The sequence below is a fragment of the Ranitomeya imitator genome, chromosome 4 (assembly GCF_032444005.1).
Source record: "Ranitomeya imitator isolate aRanImi1 chromosome 4, aRanImi1.pri, whole genome shotgun sequence".
Classification (NCBI taxonomy): domain Eukaryota; kingdom Metazoa; phylum Chordata; class Amphibia; order Anura; family Dendrobatidae; genus Ranitomeya; species Ranitomeya imitator.
The window spans coordinates 90,824,402-90,844,178 of NC_091285.1; the positions used below are offsets into that span (position 1 = coordinate 90,824,402).

The following is a 19,777-nucleotide window of genomic DNA, read 5'->3' on the forward strand; positions in this document are numbered from 1 at the left end:
TCCGAATATTGTATGTGACGGAGGGTTAAAGGACTCTCCAAGGAGCAGCTAATTGAGGCTTTGGAAGGAGTTCGCCTGCAAGATGACACTGAGGAAGGATCCTCACAGCAAATGGAGGAAAGACTGCAGCCGGAGGTAAATACCCAAAAAAGTCAGTGGGTTGTGTGGTACGAGGAGGAGTTGGCATTTCTGGGAGAAGAGGCCACCATAGACGATAAGAGGAAGGCCATTCACAGAGCTCAGGAGATGGCATTGCTGGAGCAGATCGCTTTGGAAGCAGCTAGAAGCTCCAGACAGACTGTAACCTCAGCACCCACCATGAGGGAACTCCCCAGAGTGTCCCACAAAGACTTTAAGCCCTTTAATGAGGCTGCAGGCGACATTGAGGGCTTCTTCCAGGACTTTGAGCATCAGTGTTGATTAATGGAAGTACCGGAAAGGGAGCGAGTTCGACATCTTGTGGGGTTCTTAGAGGGTGGAGCTGCTGAAGCCTATAGAGCTATGGACCCTCGGGGGAACTGTGAGTATGCGGCGATTAAACAGACTATTCTAGAACATTATGCTATGTTAAACCTTGTTATCTTATTCTTATAATTATGCTAACATACAAAATTAGCATATGCTTTAATCCCACTGCTGCCAGTATTATGCGGTCTTGAAATGTTTTTGTACTTATTCTTATGATTTTGCTAACATGCAAATTAACATGTGATTTAATCTTTTGTATTTGTATAATTTTGCGGTTTTCAGTCAAGATAAGGAATCTTAAAAATCAAGCTGTTAAAGGTAGCATGGCTGAGTGGTCTAAGGCGCTGGATTTAGGCTCCAGTCTCTTTGGAGGCGTGGGTTCAAATCCCACTGCTGCCAGTGTATTTTGACTTTGAAACTTTTTAGCTTATATTTATGATTTTGCTAATAGAAAAATTAGCATGTGCTTTATTATTTTGTATTTGTATGAGTGCATGCTTTGCTGTTTTGCAAAAGACAGTAGATAGAATAATTCCTTTTTCCTTTTTGCTTAGAGACCTATCCATTTTCCACCTTGAAGAAGTTAAAATGTAGGAAAATTCACTAAACTTACTCTAAGGAAGCTTTTTTCATGTAGTATATTAAGGTAGCATGGCCAAGCGGTCTAAGGCGCTGGATTAAGGCTCCAGTCTCTTCAGAGGCGTGGGTTCAAACCCCACTGCTGCCAGTAGTTCTTCAGAACCTTTTGATCTAATTCAAATGATTTTGTATTTGCATCAGTGTGTGGATTTCTGTTTAGGAAAAGACAGTTGATAGAATCATTGTTTTTTCCTATTGTTTAGAGACTTAACCATTTTAAAACAGACCTGTAGGTTTAAATCCCACTGCTGCCAGTAGTAAGAGTTCCTTAAAACCTTTTTATCTTATTCTTATACATACGCTAACATACAAAATTACCATATGCTTTAATCCCACTGCTGCCAGTATTATGCGGTCTTGAAATGTTTTTGTACTTATTCTTATGATTTTGCTAACATGCAAATTAACATGTGATTTAATCTTTTGTATTTGTATAATTTTGCGGTTTTCAGTTAAGATAAGGAATCTTAAAAATCATGCTGCTCTTTGGAGGCGTGGGTTCAAATCCCACTGCTGCCAGTGTATTTTGACTTTGAAACTTTTTAGCTTATATTTATGATTTTGCTAATAGAAAAATTTGCATGTGCTTTATTATTTTGTATTTGTATGATTGCATGCTTTGCTGTTTTGCAAAAGACAGTAGATAGAATCATTGCTTTTTCCTTTTTGCTTAGAGACCTATCCATTTTCTGGGAGAAGCGGAGTCTCCCTAAGCTAGAAGATCGTTGGGTACAGCCGGGACCAGCTGCTTCGAAAGCATCACCAAACCAGGGATTCAAGCTTCAGGAGGCTAATTTTCATATTCCAGGTGCCTTCTGGGAGAAGCGAAGTCTCCCTAAGCTAGAAGATCGTTGGGTACAGCCGGGACCTGCTGAATTTTTGCCTGTAGGACATTATTGCAAGAGAGCTTGGCTGAGTAGATTACACAAGAAGGAAAACACACAGCAAGTCAGCAGGATCTAGGAGCAACATGGCAGATGTGACAACCTACATGGTGAGCTGCAGCATGTGCTACATGTTCACAGATCGACCAGAAGAAGAATCCAATTTCACCTGTCAGAAGTGTAGACTAGTGGCCCTTTTAGAAGAAAAGGTGCGGGGTCTGGAAGAAAGAATAGCAACTTTGAAACTCATCAAAGAGAATGAAGACTTTCTAGACAGAACAGAAGCATCTCTACTGGTCACAGAAGGTGCAAAAAGTGTCAGAGAACCTCCAAAAGCAGATGAGTGGAAGCATGTGACCAAAAGAAGCAAGAAGACCATGGAGAAATCACCAACCACACAACTGAAGAACCGATATCAAATCTTTGTAGAGGATGAAGATGGCACACCTAAGATTGAAGCAATACCAGCAAGCAAAAAAGAAAAGGGCACACAGCAACAAGTGACAGCAAAAAGTACAGCCAAGAAGCAACGAAGAGTGGTGGTGGTGGGAGACTCACTACTGAGAGGCACAGAAGCAGCCATCTGCAGACCGGACATAACTGCAAGAGAAGTATGCTGCCTTCCAGGTGCGATGATCAAGGATGTGACCGATAGGATACCAAAGCTCTTCAGCTCCAAGGACGTCCACCCATTTCTTCTGATACATGTTGGCACCAATGACACGGCAAGGAAGGACCTACCGACAATCTGCAAGGACTTTGAAGAGTTGGGGAAGAAAGTAAAGGAACTGGATGCACAGGTAGTTTTTTCTTCTATCCTTCCAGTAGATGGGCATGGCACCAGGAGATGGAACAGGATCCTTGATGCAAACAACTGGCTAAGACGATGGTGCAGACAACAAGGATTCGGATTCCTGGACCACGGTGTGAATTACTTGTACGATGGACTCCTCGCCAGAGACGGACTACACCTCAACAAACCTGGGAAACACACATTCGCCAGAAGACTCGCTACACTCATCAGGAGGGCGTTAAACTAGAAGAAGAGGGGACGGGAAGAAAAACATTAGACTCGAACAAAGACGACCCAGGAAAACATACTCAGAAGGGAGGTAAGAACATTTCTAAAACAATCCACAGTGAGGAGATTGGAACAAAACAAAATCCTCTAAACTGCATGCTCGCAAACGCCAGAAGCCTGACAAACAAGATGGAAGAACTAGAAGCAGAAATATCTACAGGTAACTTTGACATAGTGGGAATAACCGAGACATGGTTAGATGAAAGCTATGACTGGGCAGTTAACTTACAGGGTTACAGTCTGTTTAGAAAGGATCGTAAAAATCGGAGAGGAGGAGGGGTTTGTCTCTATGTAAAGTCTTGTCTAAAGTCCACTTTAAGGGAGGATATTATCGAAGGGAATGAGGATGTCGAGTCCATATGGGTTGAAATTCATGGAGGGAAAAATGGTAACAAAATTCTCATTGGGGTCTGTTACAAACCCCCAAATATAACAGAAAGCATGGAAAGTCTACTTCTAAAGCAGATAGATGAAGCTGCAACCCATAATGAGGTCCTGGTTATGGGGGACTTTAACTACCCGGATATTAACTGGGAAACAGAAACCTGTGAAACCCATAAAGGCAACAGGTTTCTGCTAATAACCAAGAAAAATTATCTTTCACAATTGGTGCAGAATCCAACCAGAGGAGCAGCACTTTTAGACCTAATACTATCTAATAGACCTGACAGAATAACAAATCTGCAGGTGGTTGGGCATTTAGGAAATAGCGACCACAATATTGTGCAGTTTCACCTGTCTTTCACTAGGGGGACTTGTCAGGGAGTCACAAAAACATTGAACTTTAGGAAGGCAAAGTTTGAACAGCTTAGAGATGCCCTTAATCTGGTAGACTGGGACAATATCCTCAGAAATGAGAATACAGATAATAAATGGGAAATGTTTAAGAACATCCTAAATAGGCAGTGTAAGCGGTTTATACCTTGTGGGAATAAAAGGACTAGAAATAGGAAAAACCCAATGTGGCTAAACAAAGAAGTAAGGCAGGCAATTAACAGTAAAAAGAAAGCATTTGCACTACTAAAGCAGGATGGCACCACTGAAGCTCTAAAAAACTATAGGGAGAAAAATACTTTATCTAAAAAACTAATTAAAGCTGCCAAAAAGGAAACAGAGAAGCACATTGCTAAGGAGAGTAAAACTAATCCCAAACTGTTCTTCAACTATATCAATAGTAAAAGAATAAAAACTGAAAATGTAGGCCCCTTAAAAAATAGTGAGGAAAGAATGGTTGTAGATGACGAGGAAAAAGCTAACATATTAAACACCTTCTTCTCCACGGTATTCACGGTGGAAAATGAAATGCTAGGTGAAATCCCAAGAAACAATGAAAACCCTATATTAAGAGTCACCAATCTAACCCAAGAAGAGGTGCGAAACCGGCTAAATAAGATTAAAATAGATAAATCTCCAGGTCCGGATGGCATACACCCACGAGTACTAAGAGAACTAAGTAATGTAATAGATAAACCATTATTTCTTATTTTTAGTGACTCTATAGCGACAGGGTCTGTTCCACAGGACTGGCGCATAGCAAATGTGGTACCAATATTCAAAAAGGGCTCTAAAAGTGAACCTGGAAATTATAGGCCAGTAAGTCTAACCTCTATTGTTGGTAAAATATTTGAAGGGTTTCTGAGGGATGTTATTCTGGATTATCTCAATGAGAATAACTGTTTAACTCCATATCAGCATGGGTTTATGAGAAATCGCTCCTGTCAAACCAATCTAATCAGTTTTTATGAAGAGGTAAGCTATAGACTGGACCACGGTGAGTCATTGGACGTGGTATATCTCGATTTTTCCAAAGCGTTTGATACCGTGCCACACAAGAGGTTGGTACACAAAATGAGAATGCTTGGTCTGGGGGAAAATGTGTGTAAATGGGTTAGTAACTGGCTTAGTGATAGAAAGCAGAGGGTGGTTATAAATGGTATAGTCTCTAACTGGGTCGCTGTGACCAGTGGGGTACCGCAGGGGTCAGTATTGGGACCTGTTCTCTTCAACATATTCATTAATGATCTGGTAGAAGGTTTACACAGTAAAATATCGATATTTGCAGATGATACAAAACTATGTAAAGCAGTTAATACAAGAGAAGATAGTATTCTGCTACAGATGGATCTGGATAAGTTGGAAACTTGGGCTGAAAGGTGGCAGATGAGGTTTAACAATGATAAATGTAAGGTTATACACATGGGAAGAAGGAATCAATATCACCATTACACACTGAACGGGAAACCACTGGGTAAATCTGACAGGGAGAAGGACTTGGGGATCCTAGTTAATGATAAACTTACCTGGAGCAGCCAGTGCCAGGCAGCAGCTGCCAAGGCAAACAGGATCATGGGGTGCATTAAAAGAGGTCTGGATACACATGATGAGAGCATTATACTGCCTCTGTACAAATCCCTAGTTAGACCGCACATGGAGTACTGTGTCCAGTTTTGGGCACCGGTGCTCAGGAAGGATATAATGGAACTAGAGAGAGTACAAAGGAGGGCAACAAAATTAATAAAGGGGATGGGAGAACTACAATACCCAGATAGATTAGCGAAATTAGGATTATTTAGTCTAGAAAAAAGACGACTGAGGGGCGATCTAATAACCATGTATAAGTATATAAGGGGACAATACAAATATCTCGCTGAGGATCTGTTTATACCAAGGAAGGTGACGGGCACAAGGGGGCATTCTTTGCGTCTGGAGGAGAGAAGGTTTTTCCACCAACATAGAAGAGGATTCTTTACTGTTAGGGCAGTGAGAATCTGGAATTGCTTGCCTGAGGAGGTGGTGATGGCGAACTCAGTCGAGGGGTTCAAGAGAGGCCTGGATGTCTTCCTGGAGCAGAACAATATTGTATCATACAATTATTAGGTTCTGTAGAAGGACGTAGATCTGGGGATTTATTATGATGGAATATAGGCTGAACTGGATGGACAAATGTCTTTTTTCGGCCTTACTAACTATGTTACTATGTTACTATGTCACCTTGAAGAAGTTAAAATGTACGAAAATTCACTAAACTTACTCTAAGGAAGCTTTTTTCATATAGTATATTAAGGTAGCATGGCTGAGCCGTCTAAGGCGGTGGATTAAGGCTCCAGTCTCTTCGGAGGCGTGGGTTCAAATCCCACTGCTGCCAGTAGGTCTTCAGAACCTTTTGATCTAATTCTTATGATTTTGTATTTGCATGAGTGTGTGGATTTATGTTTAGGAAAAGACAGTTGATAGAATCATTGGTTTTTCCTATTGTTTAGAGACTTAACCATTTTACAACAGACCTGTAGGTTCAAATCCCACTGCTGCCAGTAGTAAGAGTTCCTTAAAACCTTTTTATCTTATTCTTATAACTATGCTAACATACAAAATTAGCATATGCTTTAATCCCACTGCTGCCAGTATTATGAGGTCTTGAAATGTTTTTGTACTTATTCTTATGATTTTGCTAACATGCAAATTAGCATGTGATCTAATCTTCTTTTGTATTTGTATGATTTTTCGGTTTTCAGTTAAGATAAAGACCGTTGATAGAATCATTGTTTTTTCCTAATGTTTAGAGACATGCCCTTTTTCCAACATGCACTAATTTTAAATGTTGTCAAATGTACTTCACTTACTCTAAGGAAGCCTACTTAATCATGCTGAGTAAATCACATCGTGTAATACCACAACAGAAACCGAAGTGAAATGAAAGGGGATGATATTTTTTAAAAAAGTAGTAATTTTATTGAAACACAATTTAAACAGTAATATAAAACATTAGACATGGGGAGAAAACGCAAAGGGAAGGAGGGGGTTTAAACCACCAGACTAGAGAGAACGAGACTGCACTGACCCAAAGAGGACTAGACAAATGTTTAGATCACTAACAATACTATAGGATGGTAATAAAGTATGAAAATTAGAGCAAACTAGATGACCTCATGCAAAGTTATCTGGATGTAGTACAAGGTGCGACCCCCTAAGGCATAGAAATATCCTATAAATGGGGGGACAAAGAAACGTAATAACCATATATAATATATTAATTAGTATTAAGAGGCCATTACAGTGAATGGAACCTGAAATAGTAATATCCGAAAACCGTGTAAACAAAAGCAAAAAGTGAAGGGGACAGTGATGAAACAGAAATAATGTAGGGAGGATGAGAATAATAAGATACATAGTACCACCATGGCGGGGACCAGAGTGTATGATCTAGAAACATAAACAATAGAAGTGAAAGCTAAGAATAGGGTTCTCAAGCCCCTAAGTAAAAACTATGAATATTAGTGCACTTGGGAAGAAAGGAGGGGAGGGGGAGGGAAGGAACGCATGGGAACCGCGGCTGCACTTTCCCTCCTGCACTAGATACCTTCGCATTTAATTACAGGTAATGTACTCCCTGGCTACTTTACCCTATTTTGGCAGGTTTTCATTGTTGCACCCTATTAAGGTAGTATTCGCCTTTACATTAGCAGGTCCTTTCTTGCCTTGTATTTGGGATAGATTGATACTTACCTGTTACCTGGTGCCTGGTTATTTCTATCCATTTATAGGATATTTCTATGCCTTAGGGGGTCGCACCTTGTACTACATCCAGATAACTTTGCATGAGGTCATCTAGTTTGCTCTAATTTTCATACTTTATTACCATCCTATAGTATTGTTAGTGATCTAAACATTTGTCTAGTCCTCTTTGGGTCAGTGCAGTCTCGTTCTCTCTAGTCTAGTGGTTTAAACCCCCTCCTTCCCTTTGCGTTTTCTCCCCATGTCTAATGTTTTATATTACTGTTTAAATTGTGTTTCAATAAAATTACTACTTTTTTAAAAAATATCATCCCCTTTCATTTCACTTCGGTTTCTGTTGTGGTATTACACGATAGAATATGTGATTTATTTTGAGTTTTTGAAGTGACTTATAGCCTGTGTTCTTGCTAGGACTATGATAACATTAATCATGCTGAGTATGACTCAGCAGTATGAGTTCTTGAAAATCTTTTGTTCTTATTCTTATAATTATGATAACAGACAAAATTTGCATGTGCTTTCATCCCACTGCTGCCAGTATGATATGTGCTTGAAAATTGTTTTGAACTTACTCTTATGATTTTACTAACATACAAACTTACATGTGTTTTAATCTTCTTTTGTATTTGCTTAAGTGTTTTCTTTCAGGTTAAGATAAAAACAGTTGATAGAATTATTGTTTTTTTCCTAATATTTAGAGACATGTCTGTCATGATATGTACTTTTGCCCTGTCCTGTATTTGAATAATATGCCATTTGATGTATGTAACTGTTCTCTGGTTTCTATTAGCTGTAATTTATGTATTTTCTTGTGCTGGGAGTTCACCTGTAACAATATGTCTCCTTCCCCCAATACTTGCAGCCCTAAGCTATAATGTAATTAAGGTTTGTCAACACCACTAGTGAAGAATAGCCATTCTTTCTCACAGCAGGTGGATAGTCATATGTACATACTAGATAGACTAAGAGGAGCCGACCAGTCTAGAATCTTCAGGTGGACCCAACCATTGAATAGAAGGTGTGACCCCCACCCCCCTTCATGGACGGATCCCAGGAGCTCAGACAATCCATTCTTATTTTTGAGATCAGATGTGAGTTGATCCTTAAAGGGGAAGGAGTGGGGATTCTTAGCTGAGGCAAGACCCCACGTCCATCTGTGACTGCGGAAGCGAACGGGATGAGACTTGAGCTGAGGACATATCTCGTCGTTCGTGAGATTGTTTTGGCATCCTTTGGACTCATGTGGACTATTGCTTTGTTAGCTGGCACAAGGATTATCTGGAGGTGCCCCCGAATCTGTTCTGTTGGACTCGTGGAAGGACTATTGTTTCGTTTATCAGGTGCGGGATTACTGGAAAGCACCTCCAGATCTGTTTATTTACTTGGGCTTATTGTGGACTTCTGGTGGACTTGAAGGACATTATATATATTTGATGTTGTATGCTCCCTGCTTTAATAAATCTCATTGGATCATCCCTCGGCCCGTTGTCCATTCCTGCTCTGCTGTACACCCCGTCACAAACTGGTTGGCAGCAGTGGGATCAGAGCAGAAGGAATGGAGGACAAAGGCCCATCAACATTGGGAACCAGCACCGCAGAGTACAAGAGCTGGACTGCGATGAACCTACAAACAAAGGCCCATGAAGTAGGAGTCCGTTTTAAAGGACTCTCCAAGGAGCAGCTAATTGAGGCTTTGGAAGGAGTTCGCCTGCAAGATGACACTGAGGAAGGATCCTCACAGCAAATGGAGGAAAGACTGCAGCCGGAGGTAAATACCCAAAAAAGTCAGTGGGTTGTGTGGTACGAGGAGGAGTTGGCATTTCTGGGAGAAGAGGCCACCATAGACGATAAGAGGAAGGCCATTCACAGAGCTCAGGAGATGGCATTGCTGGAGCAGATCGCTTTGGAAGCAGCTAGAAGCTCCAGACAGACTGTAACCTCAGCACCCACCATGAGGGAACTCCCCAGAGTGTCCCACAAAGACTTTAAGCCCTTTAATGAGGCTGCAGGCGACATTGAGGGCTTCTTCCAGGACTTTGAGCATCAGTGTTGATTAATGGAAGTCCCGGAAAGGGAGCGAGTTCGACATCTTGTGGGGTTCTTAGAGGGTGGAGCTGCTGAAGCCTATAGAGCTATGGACCCTCGGGGGAACTGTGAGTATGCGGCGATTAAACAGACTATTCTAGAACATTATGCTATGTTAAACCTTGTTATCTTATTCTTATAATTATGCTAACATACAAAATTAGCATATGCTTTAATCCCACTGCTGCCAGTATTATGCGGTCTTGAAATGTTTTTGTACTTATTCTTATGATTTTGCTAACATGCAAATTAACATGTGATTTAATCTTTTGTATTTGTATAATTTTGCGGTTTTCAGTTAAGATAAGGAATCATAAAAATCATGCTTTTAAAGGTAGCATGGCCGAGTGGTCTAAGGCGCTGGATTTAGGTTCCAGTCTCTTTGGAGGCGTGGGTTCAAATCCCACTGCTGCCAGTAGGTCTTCAGAACCTTTTGATCTAATTCTTATGATTTTGTATTTGCATGAGTGTGTGGATTTCTGTTTAGGAAAAGACAGTTGATAGAATCATTGGTTTTTCCTATTGTTTAGAGACTTAACCATTTTACAACAGACCTGTAGGTTCAAATCCCACTGCTGCCAGTAGTAAGAGTTCCTTAAAACCTTTTTATCTTATTCTTATAACTATGCTAACATACAAAATTAGCATATGCTTTAATCCCACTGCTGCCAGTATTATGAGGTCTTGAAATGTTTTTGTACTTATTCTTATGATTTTGCTAACATGCAAATTAGCATGTGATCTAATCTTCTTTTGTATTTGTATGATTTTTCGGTTTTCAGTTAAGATAAAGACCGTTGATAGAATCATTGGTTTTTCCTAATGTTTAGAGACATGCCCTTTTTCCAACATGCACTAATTTTAAATGTTGTCAAATGTACTTCACTTACTCTAAGGAAGCCTACTTAATCATGCTGAGTATGACTCAGCAGTATGAGTTCTTGAAAATCTTTTGATCTTATTCTTATAATTATGAAAACAGACAAAATTTGCATGTGCTTTCATCCCACTGCTGCCAGTATGATATGTGCTTGAAAATTGTTTTGAACTTACTCTTATGATTTTACTAACATACAAACTTACATGTGTTTTAATCTTCTTTTGTATTTGCTTAAGTGTTTTCTTTCTGGTTAAGATAAAAACAGTTGATAGAATTATTGTTTTTTTCCTAATATTTAGAGACATGTCTGTCATGATATGTACTTTTGCCCTGTCCTGTATTTGAATAATATGCCATTTGATGTATGTAACTGTTCTCTGGTTTCTATTAGCTGTAATTTATGTATTTTCTTGTGCTGGGAGTTCACCTGTAACAATATGTCTCCTTCCCCCAATACTTGCAGCCCTAAGCTATAATGTAATTAAGGTTTGTCAACACCACTAGTGAAGAATAGCCATTCTTTCTCACAGCAGGTGGCTAGTCATATGTACATACTAGATAGACTAAGAGGAACCGACCAGTCTAGAATCTTCAGGTGGACCCAACCATTGAATAGAAGGTGTGACCCCCACCCCCCTTCATGGGCGGATCCCAGGAGCTCAGACAATCCATTCTTATTTTTGAGATCAGATGTGAGTTGATCCTTAAAGGGGAAGGAGTGGGGATTCTTAGCTGAGGCAAGACCCCACGTCCATCTGTGACTGCGGAAGCGAACGGGATGAGACTTGAGCTGAGGACATATCTCGTCGTTTGTGAGATTGTTTTGGCATCCCTTGGACTCATGTGGACTATTGCTTTGTTAGCTGGCACAAGGATTATCGGGAGGTGTCCCCGAATCTGTTCTGTTGGACTCGTGGAAGGACTATTGTTTCGTTTATCAGGTGCGGGATTACTGGAAAGCACCTCCAGATCTGTTTATTTACTTGGGCTTATTGTGGACTTCTGGTGGACTTGAAGGACATTATGGATATTTGATGTTGTATGCTCCCTGCTTTAATAAATCTCACTGGATCATCCCTCGGCCTGTTGTCCCTTCCTGCTCTGCTGTACACCCCGTCACAAACTGGTTGGCAGCAGTGGGATCAGAGCAGAAGGAATGGAGGACAAAGGCCCATCAACATTGGGAACCAGCACCGCAGAGTACAAGAGCTGGACTGCGATGAACCTACAAACAAAGGCCCATGAAGTAGGAGTCCGTTTTAAAGGACTCTCCAAGGAGCAGCTAATTGAGGCTTTGGAAGGAGTTCGCCTGCAAGATGACACTGAGGAAGGATCCTCACAGCAAATGGAGGAAAGACTGCAGCCGGAGGTAAATACCCAAAAAAGTCAGTGGGTTGTGTGGTACGAGGAGGAGTTGGCATTTCTGGGAGAAGAGGCCACCATAGACGATAAGAGGAAGGCCATTCACAGAGCTCAGGAGATGGCATTGCTGGAGCAGATCGCTTTGGAAGCGGCTAGAAGCTCCAGACAGACTGTAACCTCAGCACCCACCATGAGGGAACTCCCCAGAGTGTCCCACAAAGACTTTAAGCCCTTTAATGAGGCTGCAGGCGACATTGAGGGCTACTTCCAGGACTTTGAGCATCAGTGTTGATTAATGTAAGTCCCGGAAAGGGAGCGAGTTCGACATCTTGTGGGGTTCTTAGAGGGTGGAGCTGCTGAAGCCTATAGAGCTATGGACCCTCGGGCGAACTGTGAGTATGCGGCGATTAAACAGACTATTCTAGAACATTATGCTATGTTAAACCTTGTTATCTTATTCTTATAATTATGCTAACATACAAAATTAGCATATGCTTTAATCCCACTGCTGCCAGTATTATGCGGTCTTGAAATGTTTTTGTACTTATTTTTATGATTTTGCTAACATGCAAATTAACATGTGATTTAATCTTTTGTATTTGTATAATTTTGCGGTTTTCAGTTAAGATAAGGAATCGTAAAAATCATGCTGTTAAAGGTAGCATGGCCGAGTGGTCTAAGGCGCTGGATTTAGGCTCCAGTCTCTTTGGAGGCGTGGGTTCAAATCCCACTGCTGCCAGTGTATTTTTACTTTGAAACTTTTTAGCTTATATTTATGATTTTGCTAATAGAACAATTAGCATGTGTTTTATTATTTTGTATTTGTATGAGTGCATGCAAAAGACAGTAGATAGAATCATTGCTTTTTCCTTTTTGCTTAGAGACCTATCCATTTTCCACCTTGAAGAAGTTAAAATGTAGGAAAATTCACTAAACTTACTCTAAGGAAGCTTTTTTCATATAGTATATTAAGGTAGCATGGCCGAGCGGTCTAAGGCGCTGGATTAAGGCTCCAGTCTCTTCAGAGGCGTGGATTCAAATCCCACTGCTGCCAGTAGGTCTTCAGAACATTTTGATCTAATTCAAATGATTTTGTATTTGCATGAGTGTTTCTGTTTAGGAAAAGACAGTTGATAGAATCATTGTTTTTTCCTATTGTTTAGAGACTTAACCATTTTACAACAGACCTGTAGGTTTAAATCCCACTGCTGCCAGTAGTAAGAGTTCCTTAAAACCTTTTTATCTTATTCTTATACATAAGCTAACATACAAAATTAGCATATGCTTTAATCCCTCTGCTGCCAGTATTATGCGGTCTTGAAATGTTTTTGTACTTATTCTTATGATTTTGCTAACATGCAAATTAACATGTGATTTAATCTTTTGTATTTGTATAATTTTGCGGTTTTCAGTTAAGATAAGGAATCGTAAAAATCATGCTGAAAAAGGTAGCATGGCCGAGTGGTCAAAGGCGCTGGATTTAAGCTCCAGTCTCTTTGGAGGCGTGGGTTCAAATCCCACTGCTGCCAGTGTATTTTTACTTTGGAACTTTTTAGCTTATATTTATGATTTTGCTAATAGAAAAATTAGCATGTGCTTTATTATTTTGTATTTGTATGAGTGCATGCTTTGCTGTTTTGCAAAAGACAGTAGATAGAATCATTGCTTTTTCCTTTTTGCTTAGAGACCTATCCATTTTCCACCTTGAAGAAGTTAAAATGTAGGAAAATTCACTAAACTTACTCTAAGGAAGCTTTTTTCATGTAGTATATTACATCTCGTCTTGCCGAGATCCGCGAGGTTCCCCCCCTTGTCCTTAAGTCCGGCGGTTGAAATATTTATGAAATTGGTCAGTGACGATTTTAAAAAATTATCGACACGGCGGACTTTTGATAATTTAACTGCCAAACAACGGCAGGCAATCTCGCAGTTGCAATCAATGCGGGATGTTGTATTCAAGCCGGCGGACAAGGGGGGGAACATTGTGGTCTGGCCAAGCGGAAAATATGAGCGGGAGGCATTTCGCCAGCTCCGGGACTCCTGCACTTACCTTAAGCTGTCCTTCAACCCGATGGGCAGTTACTTGCGGGAGCTGGAGAGGTTTCTTGTTGGTGCTCTGGAGGGGGGTGTCATCCCCAAAAATGTGTTTGATGGCTTGATGGTCAGGTCTCCCAGGACTCCAACATTTTATCTATTACCAAAAGTCCACAAGGATGCCCTCAACCCCCCGGGGCGTCCTATTGTGTCCGGCATTGGGGGTCTTTGTGACCAAGCGTGTCGATTCATAGACTTCTATTTAAAACCCCTGGTTCAAATTTTACCGTCGTATGTCCGGGACACGACTGACGTCCTGGCACGGGTTGATGGCATCCTTGTGGACGATACTACCCTCCTCGTCACTGCTGACGTGGAGGGGTTATATACCTGCATAGAGCACGTCCATGGCTTGGAGGCGGCTCGCTTCTTCCTGGGGACCTCCGACCTGGACGGCCCACTACGTGGATTAGTCCTCGAGCTGCTGGACTATGTCCTTACCCACAATTTTTTCGTCTTTAAAGACGTTTTTTATTTACAGAAGCGTGGCACAGCCATGGGCGCGGCCTGTGCGCCCTCGTATGCGAATCTCTTCTTGGGACACTGGGAGAGATTCATTTTTGGCGACGAGGGCCCGCGGGCCGCTTCCCGTGTGCTGTGCTGGTATCGCTTCATTGATGATATTTTCTTTTTGTGGGACGGGACCGTCCGGCAGCTCGAGGACTTTATGGGTACTTTGAATAATAATATGTTTAATATAAAATTGACATATGTGTACAGTGATGTTGCGGTCGATTTTTTGGACATCCGCCTGGAGGTCGACCATTCTCGGCGTATCCAGGCTGATGTCTTCAGAAAGTCGACCTCCGTCAATGCGCTTCTACATGCGTCATCAGCACATGACCCATCCACGGTGAGGGCCGTCCCGGTCGGACAGTTCCTCAGGATGCGGCGAATATGCTCCTCTGAGCCCAGATTCGAGGCACAGGCCTCGGATCTGAAAGACCGTTTTCTGGCCCGGGGCTATAGCCGGAGATCTATTAAATACGGCTATGATCGCGCCAGAAGAACCCCACGTGAGACTCTTCTACATCCGTCCGCTAAGCGGACTAACAGGGATGGGGCCAATCCCATTCGTTTTATCTCAACTTACAACCACGAGTGGGGTAATATGCGCTCCATCCTTGCCAAACATTGGTCTGTCTTGAAGACCGAGCCCTCCCTGGCGACCTCCCTTGGCCCTAACCCACAGATGACATCGAGGAGGTGTAAAAATTTAAACGATTTATTGGTGCGTAGCCATTATGTCCCCACCCCGAACAACCCATTTGGAACAAGGGGGCCTAATGTGGGATGCTTCCCCTGTGGGCACTGTCTTGCCTGCACCAATGTCCTGCGATGCTCTAGCTTTATGTCCACGGATGGAACTAAAAAATATGATATCAGGGAGTGGATCTCTTGTGGCACAACCAATGTGGTTTATTATGCCACGTGCCCCTGTCCCATGGTGTACGTGGGCTTAACCACTCGGGAACTGAGAGTCAGGGTCCGTGAGCATGTGCGGGACATTGGTGCGGCCAGGACGGTGCCGGACATTGCTGAACTTAAATCAATACCCCGCCATTTCAGCCTGCACCACAAATGTGATGCAAAATTATTAAAGGTGAGAGGTATTGACGTTTTACATCTGGGAGTTCGAGGTGGGGACAATAAGAAATTTTTGGCACAAAAAGAAACAAAATGGATAGTGCAACTGGGCACTATGGCACCAAATGGCCTAAATGAGGCATTGAGTTTCTCCTCCTACTTATGATTACTGCTCCGCCTTCTGCTCATGGTGTGGTTGTCTATATTGTGTACCTCCTGCGTTCCTGAGGCTATTACAGTAGTTATAATCCTCTCTACCCGGTCCTCCATACCCGTTTGCAGTCGGGTGGTTGTTTTTATGCTGTTTTAATCTTTTTTTATGTGATTTTAATTGTTGTTCTTTTCTACATATTCATACTAATAGTGAACCGGAGTGATGTGATGCCCAGAGGTGTTCCTTGTTATATTGCCCTGTGGCCCTGCGAATTCTCATTACCATCCCTCCCATGATGTAAAGACCCCATCGACTGTGATTACGGCGCAAGTGAACATGACGGACAATACATGCATGAAGCAAGGAGCATGTTGGCCGTATCAGTCAACCAAAACACAGAAATATAGTTTTTTTGTTTGTTTATTATTATCAGTTTTTGTATTTGTTCTAATAGTTTTGTTATATATGTTTTCTGTTGTGCGTCTCCGTGTCCCACTTTTGTGTACTGTGGGATTGGAGTCTGATGGGTATTTCGATTCTTTTTGGAAGCTGGGGGTGAGGCGGGCGGACTTCGGATCGGTGCAACTGCATCTGATTGTCTAGAGTCACCATTTTGTATTCACATCAGTGGCAGTGTGCATCGCGCTGTGTGCCGCCTTGTCCCGGTGTGCACGGGCGTCTGCACGGCTTGTTCGCTGATTGCAGGCTTCTCCTGCATCTGCGTGCTTGCTGTGACGCCCGTTTGCACTGCCGGGACCTGTCGGACGCAGTGCGCATGCGCCGATAGCGCTACTGTTATTGGCCGCCGGGCGCCATGTGACCTGGGTCAGGGGCTATTTCAAGGTCCTTTTGAGCATTTTAGAGTTATCCCCTTGAGAAAGCGGCGGTGTGTAGCCGCGAAACGCGCGTCGGGGACCACCTCCCGACTGCCCCTCCACCCTGCCCGTGTTTTAGGTGAGTCCTTGTCCTGTGGCTGGCGTTTTATGATTTTCCATCTGTTTGTTACAGTGCCAGCAGCAATGGCACCGCTGTGTGCATAGGTTCTCACCTGTTACCTTAATGACACTGACACTTTTTGTCTACCTACCTTTAGACCGGTTAAACTTTGGCACTATCCCTGCGCTAGCTTTATTATTTCTGGTACCTTATGAGGTTGTAATTTATTATTCTATATGGCACATATGGGTTTATGTTTCTCCGGGTGGACATACGTGTGGTTTCACTGAGATCGATACTAGTGTCCAGTGTCCTACTTTCCCCTTTCTTTTTGGGAGGGGTGGGCAGGGGTCTGATATGTATACCCAGGTGGGTAGATATCATAAGGAGAGGGAGTAGGGATATGGGGGTTATGTTTTTCAGCTTATCACCAACGGCCATCTTTGTTCATATTATTTGAATATATTTGATATGTAATGATATGTTATGTGAAGTTTCTGAATAAAGTTGATCTATATTGTTCATCGATGCTCAGTTCTTCCTCCTGGCAATATAATTTGTTTTGAGCGGATAGTGAGTTCGGATTGTCTTGGTGGTATTTTCACCAGAAATCGGTTTTCTCACATTATGCATTTGGGATTTTTGTTCTCAGTATATTAAGGTAGCATGGCCGAGCGGTCTAAGGCGCTGGATTAAGGCTCCAGTCTCTTCAGAGGCGTGGGTTCAAATCACACTGCTACCAGTAGGTCTTCAGAACATTTTGATCTAATTCAAATGATTTTGTATTTGCATGAGTGTGTGGGTTTCTGTTTAGGAAAAGACAGTTGATAGAATCATTGTTTTTTCCTATTGTTTAGAGACTTAACCATTTTACAACAGACCTGTAGGTTTAAATCCCACTGCTGCCAGTAGTAAGAGTTCCTTAAAACCTTTGTATCTTATTCTTATACATACGCTAACATACAAAATTAACATATGCTTTAATCCCACTGCTGCCAGTATTATGCGGTCTTGAAATGTTTTTGTACTTATTCTTATGATTTTGCTAACATGCAAATTAACATGTGATTTAATCTTTTGTATTTGTATAATTTTGTGGTTTTCAGTTAAGATAAGGAATCTTAAAAATCGTGCTGCTAAAGGTAGAATGGCCGAGCAGTCTAAGGCGCTGCATTAAGGCTCCAGTCTCTTCAGAGGCGTGGGTTCAAATCCCACTGCTGCCAGTAGATCTTCAGAACCTTTTGATCTAATTCTTATGATTTTGTATTTGCATGAGTGTGTGGATTTCTGTTTAGGAAAAGACAGTTGATAGAACCATAGGTTTTTCCTATTGTTTAGAGACTTAACCATTTTACAACAGACCTGTAGGTTCAAATCCCACTGCTGCCAGTAGTAAGAGTTCCTTAATACCTTTTTATCTTATTCTTATACATAAGCTAACATACAAAATTAGCATGTGCTTTAATCCCACTGCTGCCAGTACTATGCGGTCTTGAAATGTTTTTGTACTTATTCTTATGATTTTGCTAACATGCAAATTAACATGTGATTTAATCTTTTGTATTTGTATAATTTTGCGGTTTTCAGTTAAGATAAGGAATCGTAAAAATCATGCTAAAAAAGGTAGCATGGCCGAGTGGTCTAAGGCGCTGGATTTAAGCTCCAGTCTCTTTGGAGGCGTGGGTTCAAATCCCACTGCTGCCAGTGTATTTTGACTTTGAAACTTTTTAGCTTATATTTATGATTTTGCTAATAGAAAAATTAGCATGTGCTTTATTATTTTGTATTTGTATGAGTGCATGCTTTGCTGTTTTGCAAAAGACAGTAGATAGAATAATTCCTTTTTCCTTTTTGCTTAGAGACCTATCCATTTTCCACCTTGAAGAAGTTAAAATGTAGGAAAATTCACTAAACTTACTCTAAGGAAGCTTTTTTCATATAGTATATTAAGGTAGCATGGCCGAGCGATCTAAGGCGCTGGATTAAGGCTCCAGTCTCTTCAGAGGCGTGTTTTCAAATCCCACTGCTGCCAGTAGGTCTTCAGAACCTTTTGATCTAATTCAAATGATTTTGTATTTGCATCAGTGTGTGGATTTCTGTTTAGGAAAAGACAGTTGATAGAATCATTGTTTTTTCCTATTGTTTAGAGACTTAACCATTTTAAAACAGACCTGTAGGTTTAAATCCCACTGCTGCCAGTAGTAAGAGTTCCTTAAAACCTTTTTATCTTATTCTTATAACTATGCTAACATACAAAATTAGCATATGCTTTAATCCCACTGCTGCCAGTATTATGAGGTCTTGAAATGTTTTTGTACTTATTCTTATGATTTTGCTAACATGCAAATTAGCATGTGATCTAATCTTCTTTTGTATTTGTATGATTTTTCGGTTTTCAGTTAAGATAAAGACCGTTGATAGAATCATTGGTTTTTCCTAATGTTTAGAGACATGCCCTTTTTCCAACATGCACTAATTTTAAATGTTGTCAAATGTACTTCACTTACTCTAAGGAAGCCTACTTAATCATGCTGAGTATGACTCAGCAGTATGAGTTCTTGAAAATCTTTTGTTCTTATTCTTATAATTATGATAACAGACAAAATTTGCATGTGCTTTCATCCCACTGCTGCCAGTATGATATGTGCTTGAAAATTGTTTTGAACTTACTCTTATGATTTTACTAACATACAAACTTACATGTGTTTTAATCTTCTTTTGTATTTGCTTAAGTGTTTTCTTTCTGGTTAAGATAAAAACAGTTGATAGAATTATTGTTTTTTATCTAATATTTAGAGACATGTCTGTCATGATATGTACTTTTGCCCTGTCCTGTATTTGAATAATATGCCATTTGATGTATGTAACTGTTCTCTGGTTTCTATTAGCTGTAATTTATGTAACATAGTAACATAGTAACATAGTAACATAGTTAGTAAGGCCGAAAAAAGACATTTGTCCATCCAGTTCAGCCTATATTCCGTCATAATAAATCCCCATTACTTGTGCTGGGAGTTCACCTGTAACAGTATGTCTCCTTCCCCCAATACTTGCAGCCCTAAGCTATAATGTAATTAAGGTTTGTCAACACCACT

General features: G+C 41.1%; 5 non-coding genes across 5 annotated transcripts; all 5 read left to right on the top strand.

Moving 5' to 3' along the window:
• The first annotated feature begins 785 nt into the window (after nucleotides 1-785).
• Nucleotides 786-867, top strand: TRNAL-UAG (transfer RNA leucine (anticodon UAG)). The gene has a single exon. It is a non-coding gene; the product is annotated as a tRNA-Leu (tRNA).
• A 9,135-nt stretch (nucleotides 868-10,002) lies between these two features.
• TRNAL-UAG (transfer RNA leucine (anticodon UAG)) lies at nucleotides 10,003-10,084 on the top strand. Its single transcript has one exon. It is a non-coding gene; the product is annotated as a tRNA-Leu (tRNA).
• A 2,484-nt stretch (nucleotides 10,085-12,568) lies between these two features.
• Nucleotides 12,569-12,650, top strand: TRNAL-UAG (transfer RNA leucine (anticodon UAG)). The gene has a single exon. It is a non-coding gene; the product is annotated as a tRNA-Leu (tRNA).
• A 708-nt stretch (nucleotides 12,651-13,358) lies between these two features.
• On the top strand, nucleotides 13,359-13,440 carry TRNAL-UAA (transfer RNA leucine (anticodon UAA)). The gene has a single exon. It is a non-coding gene; the product is annotated as a tRNA-Leu (tRNA).
• A 4,864-nt stretch (nucleotides 13,441-18,304) lies between these two features.
• TRNAL-UAA (transfer RNA leucine (anticodon UAA)) lies at nucleotides 18,305-18,386 on the top strand. The gene has a single exon. It is a non-coding gene; the product is annotated as a tRNA-Leu (tRNA).
• Nucleotides 18,387-19,777: the final 1,391 nt, after the last annotated feature.